General features: G+C 43.7%; 1 protein-coding gene across 1 annotated transcript in view; it reads right to left on the minus strand.

Moving 5' to 3' along the window:
• Positions 1-1,606, minus strand: part of NNT (nicotinamide nucleotide transhydrogenase) — a 74,502-nt gene extending 72,896 nt beyond the window's left edge. The window contains exon 1 of the mRNA XM_072136421.1: positions 1,451-1,606. The gene's annotated coding sequence lies outside the window, so the exon portion shown is untranslated. The remainder of the gene's footprint in view (positions 1-1,450) is intronic.
• Between the last annotated feature and the right edge of the window lie 4,394 nt (positions 1,607-6,000).

Here is a 6,000-nt window from a genome sequence, read left to right on the forward strand (position 1 = left end):
CAGGGGGTTTCAGTGCACCCTGTGTGCTCTATATACAGGGGGGGGGGTGTCAGTGCACCCTGTGTGCTCTATATACAAGGGGGGGGGGGGGTGTCAGTGCACCCTGTGTGCTCTATATACAAGGGGGGGGGGTGTCAGTGCACCCTGTGTGCTCTATATACAGGGGGGGGGGTGTCAGTGCACCCTGTGTGCTCTATATACAGGGGGGGGGTGTCAGTGCACCCTGTGTGCTCTATATACAGGGAGGGGGGGGGGGTGTCAGTGCACCCTATGTGCTTCATATACAGGGGGGGGGGCAGTGCACCCTGTGTGCTCCATATACAGGGGGGGGGGGTCAGTGCACCCTGTGTGCTCCATATACAGGGGGGGGGGGTCAGTGCACCCTGTGTGCTCTATATACAGTGGGGGGGGGGGAAGAGCAGCATGTGTGCTCTATATACAGTGTGGGGGGGGGGGGTCAGTGCACTCCATATACAGTGTACATGAATTATATACTGCAGAATATTTGTTTACACAAATAAATAGTCATGTGTGGACTGTATTCCCACAGGTCCCCAGGAAAGGGACTGTGCAAGTGCAGTGACCTATAATGCCTATATCCAGAGAATGCAGGGGAGAATACAAGTCACGTATATCCCTGTATGGCCTGCACTCCTAGGAGAGGCCACAATGGCTCTATAATGACAGTATACAAAGTATAATTTCAGTGTGATCACTATATGGTAAAGGATAATATGTATCACTTCTGGTCCCTGCACATCTATGAGAGGTCACCCTGGATGTGTAGTATTATACACCCTGTATATCCCAGGTGTGATTACTGTACTATTATATAGGGTAAAGTGCAGGTGACACAGGACCAGATGTGACACATATGTAGGGGTCACCCTGAAAGGACTATATAATTACACTCACCTAGAAGGAATTTATACATAGACTGCTATAGTTCAGGGGAGAATATAAGTCACATATGTCCCTACATATCCTACACCTCTAGGGAATGCCTTGTATTGTTGCACTATTCTATGAGGACAGTATACATTGTATACGACCACCCTGTTATATAGAATAATATAGATCACATCTGTTCCCTGCAAATCTAGTAGAGGTCTTTTAGGATTGCAACACTATTCTATAAGGACAGCACACATTGTATATATTCTGTGTGACCACCCTGTTACATACAATAATTGGGATCACATCTGTTCCCTGCATATCTAGAGAGGAGATACATTATTATACTATTCTATAAGGACTATATACATTGTATGCATCCTGTGTGATCACTGTATTATTATATAGAACACTATGTATCACACACAGCTGTGCTCCCTGCAGATCTAGGGGAGGTCACCCTGGACACTGGGTCCCTTGTAGCTGCAGGGGGTGACCTTATATCGTGCACAACACATATAGAGCCGCCCGCACTGCACCCGCCCCGGGCACTGACCTGCACTGAGCCTCCTGCACCTCCCGCTCCGGCCGCCGCTGCTGCAGGCAGGAGAGCGCTCACACAGGCTGCCGGCCGGATCACTCAGCTCCCCGGAAGAGACGGAGCACAGAGCGGCGGCATGACGTCACCTGCCCCGGTCCCGCCCCCTCTACGTCACCGCAGCCTGCAGGACCATATGGGTGCACTGCCACCTTGCAGGGTCACATCACACTTCTTATACATGATACGACACGTTTTATAGTCTTATAATTATATTTTACCACATCTATTGTTATTACTATATGATAATACGTTTTATACATTGTTTCAGTTTTATTATAGTATAGTATACAATGTTACCATATTATAAAACAATTCTTCATAGAATATTGTTTGTTACAATTTGTTATCGTATATTACATAATATTCCAGTATAGTATACAATGGTACCATTTGTCATAGCATATTATATTATAATTCATCATAGAATATTATGTTATATTCTGTTATATTTTAGTATACTATGTTACATAACATTTTATGCTAGCGTATAATATTACATTTCATTATATAATATTATATTAGATTTATGGCATATTACTGTATATGCGAAGCGCTGCAGAATTTGATGGCGCAATGTAAATAATGATTATTATTATTATGCGGCATAGCTATAGGTGTGCAGAGGTAGCTGAGCCTGTGAGTCCTGCTGCAGATTTTGTATCGGGGCAGAAGAGCTTCGAGCTACAACTGATACTATGTTACATTTTATTATATGTTATAATACTGTTTGTAGTGTAGAGTATATTTTATTATGTTACATCTTATTATTGTATATTATATGGGACATAATTATATATATATATATATATATATATATATATATATAAAACTAAGCTCTCTTTCACACTTGCGTTGAAGATTACATCAGAGTGCTGTACGCGAAAAACTAAAGTTTTTGCCTGCGTTTTTGGTCAGTTTTTGCTAGGAGTCATGCAACATTAGCATTTATGCATTTTCATGCACATGTTTTTTGCATTTTCGGTGCGTTTTAAATGCGCATGTTTCAAATCACATGATTTTTTAACTGGTAGTCACATGCCACTTCCTGCCTTTTTTTACACATCATCTAGCAACCTATCCGGTTAAAAGGCATTGTACTCGCATAGCACTTGCCATACGTTTTTGATGCATCTCCATAGACTTGAATGGGGCATGAAAAACATGTGTAAAATGCAACAGTAGAGCATGCTGCGAATTTGACGTGCGTGAAAACGTGCATTGAAAACAATGGGGCTCATTTACTAAGGGCTCAGGGTTGCCCGAATTTTTCCGTTTTGTGACGAATTCCGCCAGAATTTTGGCGCGCGCGATCGGGTTTCTGCGCAATCGTGCCGGCTTTCACGGAACAGAAATCGGGAGCCGTGGCCGTTGAAAAAACCCGATGGATTTGGAAAAAACACGCAATTTAAAAAACTAATTGTGTCGCAAAATCAATCACTCACATGCACCAGGAATAGGTTGGTGAACTCTGGTGGACCTCGGCGCAGCAGCTACACCTGGTGGACATCGGGCGCACAACCTTAGTGAATCGCCGGAAGACCCGAATCCTCATCGGAGAACGCGCCGCTGGATCGCGTCAGGACCGGGTAAGTAAATGTGACAAAGTGCAATGTGAGTTTGGAACGTCGAAAGCACGCACAGAACTCACGTGTCAAAAACGCAAGTGTGAAAGGGGCCTAAGGGCAGCTGTACACAGCAGTGATAATTATCCTTGTGCCATCTTTTTTGGATGCAGGGCCCACAACTGCACTAAATGCAGTACTAAGGGATCAAAACACACGTCTAGTAATTTAACTGATAATGGGGCTTATTTTCTAAGAAAGTTAAGAAGAGACGATCCAGCTATGGTTTACAGTTCTTATAAAATCTTCATGGTTTATTTATATAGCATTAAAACAGGGGATACATCCCACATAGGAAACATATATGGAAGACAAAAAAGGTCTGCAGGCAAAGCCTACGCGTTTCAATAAAACATCTTAATCATGGCTTAGCGTTCACATCCGCTAACCTGACTTATATTCCCCTGATAAGCCGGGGTCACGTGACTACCGGTTCCGTTTAGAAATGGGGGAATAAACAATGGAAAAAGCATGCATATTTATATTGAGATAAAATTATTCTTTATATCTTTGCTTATCCACCCATTGTTTTCAGACACAGAATAAGAAGTATGATGGCATTATACTAAAAATGGTTAATAGAAATAGATTACGTCTTGGCGACTATTCAGACCTGTCGGGATGCGGGTTTGTAGGAGGAAGATCCAAAACAGTGGTTCTCAACCTTTGTAATGCTGTGACCCCGCAATACAGTTACTCATATTGCGGTGACCCCAAACCATGCGATTTGCAGTAAAAACACAATAAAATCACGGCTCAAAAGGCTTTAGGCGACCCCTGTGTTTTGGTCGTTCGACCCCTGCTGGGGTCACGACCCACAGGTTGAGAACCACTGATCCAAAAGGTCTCCCGTTTAAGGAGGCATCCAATAAGTTTAGCACAGGTTCGGTACTTGGATCTATGAGTAAGTGTCCCTGGTAAATCATGATGGATTTTAATTTCCTTTAAAGGGAAAGCAAACATACCTTGAGAATGCTGTAGTGGTTTTGCTGATAAAACAGATCTAACATTATGATAATGAAGCTCTGTCACTTCTATGGCTGGTTTAGCGCTTCTCCTAGCACATGAGTTATTCACTGCAGGAGAGGATGATGTAATCCCTGGGTTGTGGCTGAAGGCAGAATAATCAATTGCTGCACCATCCCCCAGCTGCTGTGTATGAGTGATCCAGCTCGGGTTGATTAGTCATGTCTTGACTAATCTCCATTTGTAATTACAAGCTCTGTGTAATGTGTTTATCTAGGCATCCAGCCTGACCCAGCTTTCCCAAGGTCCTGAATGTTAAAATTGTTTTTTCAGCAAAACCACTCAGCTCAGGGATTAACCAAGATTTGATCCTGCATCAGTGTAGCTACAGCAGTCTAAAGGTATGTTTGCTTCATAATGTATCAAATCAAATGGTAGGTTTCCTTTAAGCTTTTTTTTCAGGAATTTTAAATAGAAAGTCATCTCTCGGTGAACAGTATTAACTTACATCATTTCACCATTAAGTCAATGACACACGCATATGTCCTGACATTTCCCAGCCCCATAAGTTGGAAACCTCGGAAGTCAGAAAGGCTCTGATACGCTACTGTGCAGATTACTCCCACCAGATGGTTGCCAGACATATCAATAAAAGGTTCTGTGCGCTGTAGCTTTTATCCTCTATGTTTTGGGGTTTTTTGTTGGGGAAGGAGGAAGTCGCTTATCTAAAAAAATTTAAAAATCAGATCTGATTAATTTTTTGTGTTTTTATTTGAATGACGGTGAATCTAGCTTTATTGAAACACAAGAAAGTGCGTCAAGGACGTTTTGTAACATTGTTCACGGGATGAGCCTTCTCCATACAGGGTGAGTAACTGCTGTGGCCTGTGGGTAATCTTGACACGGCGGAATTAGAATTCGCAGCACAGAGTATGGGGACAAGATGTCTAGCTGCTAATTATGCACGCCCCCGCACCTCCCTCTCCCATGCTGGGGCGTGCATAATTAGCAGCTAGGAGCGCCAAACATCTTGTCCCTGCGCTCTGTGCTGCTAATCATAACTTTATTTTCTAGGTGATGTCAAGACTAGCAACAGACAGTGCTGAGATCAAGGTGAAGAGTTGAGTTGAGTATCTCAAGTCTTTTTTTGTTTTTTTTTAGGTGGTTGATTTCCTTTAATTTGTCAGCAGACACCCACCGCTAGCACCTGCATTGCAGGCATAAGCATTCAAAGCCCTCTGCTATATGGGATTAGATCATCGCCACCATAAGGCAGGGTCTAAAACAGATGCAATATATTGGCAGCATAATGCAATTTTACACAGATAAAAAAGTTCAGTGCTCAACTCTTCTAAGTCACAATTCACATTCACTTAGAAGAGTTGAGCGCTGACCTGTAGTGGATATCCCACCAGCCCCCTGTAGTGTATAGCCTGCCAGCCCCCCCCTAGTATATAGCCTGCCAGCCCCCTGTAGTATATAACCTGCCAGCCCCTGTAATATATAGCCAGCCAGCCCCCCCTAGTATATAGCCTGCCAGCCCCCTGTAGTATATAACCTGCCAGCCCCTGTAATATATAGCCAGCCAGCCCCCTGTAGTATATAGCCTGCCAGCCCCTGTAATATATAGCCAGCCCCCTGTAGTATTTAGTCTGCTAGCCCACTGTAGTATATAGCCTGCCAGCCCCTGTAGTATATAGCCTGCCAGCCCCTGTAATATATAGCCAGCCCCCTGTAGTATATAGTCTGCTAGCCCCCTGTAGTATATAGCCTTCCAGCCCCTGTAGTGTATAGCCCGCCAGCCCCTGTAGTATATAGCCTGCCAGCCCCATGTAGTATATAGCCTGCCAGCCCCCTGTAGTATATAGCCTGCCTGCCCCACTAATATATAGCCCGCCAGCCCCTGTAGTATATAGC

This window comes from Engystomops pustulosus, chromosome 1, assembly GCF_040894005.1.
Source record: "Engystomops pustulosus chromosome 1, aEngPut4.maternal, whole genome shotgun sequence".
Classification (NCBI taxonomy): Eukaryota; Metazoa; Chordata; class Amphibia; order Anura; family Leptodactylidae; genus Engystomops; species Engystomops pustulosus.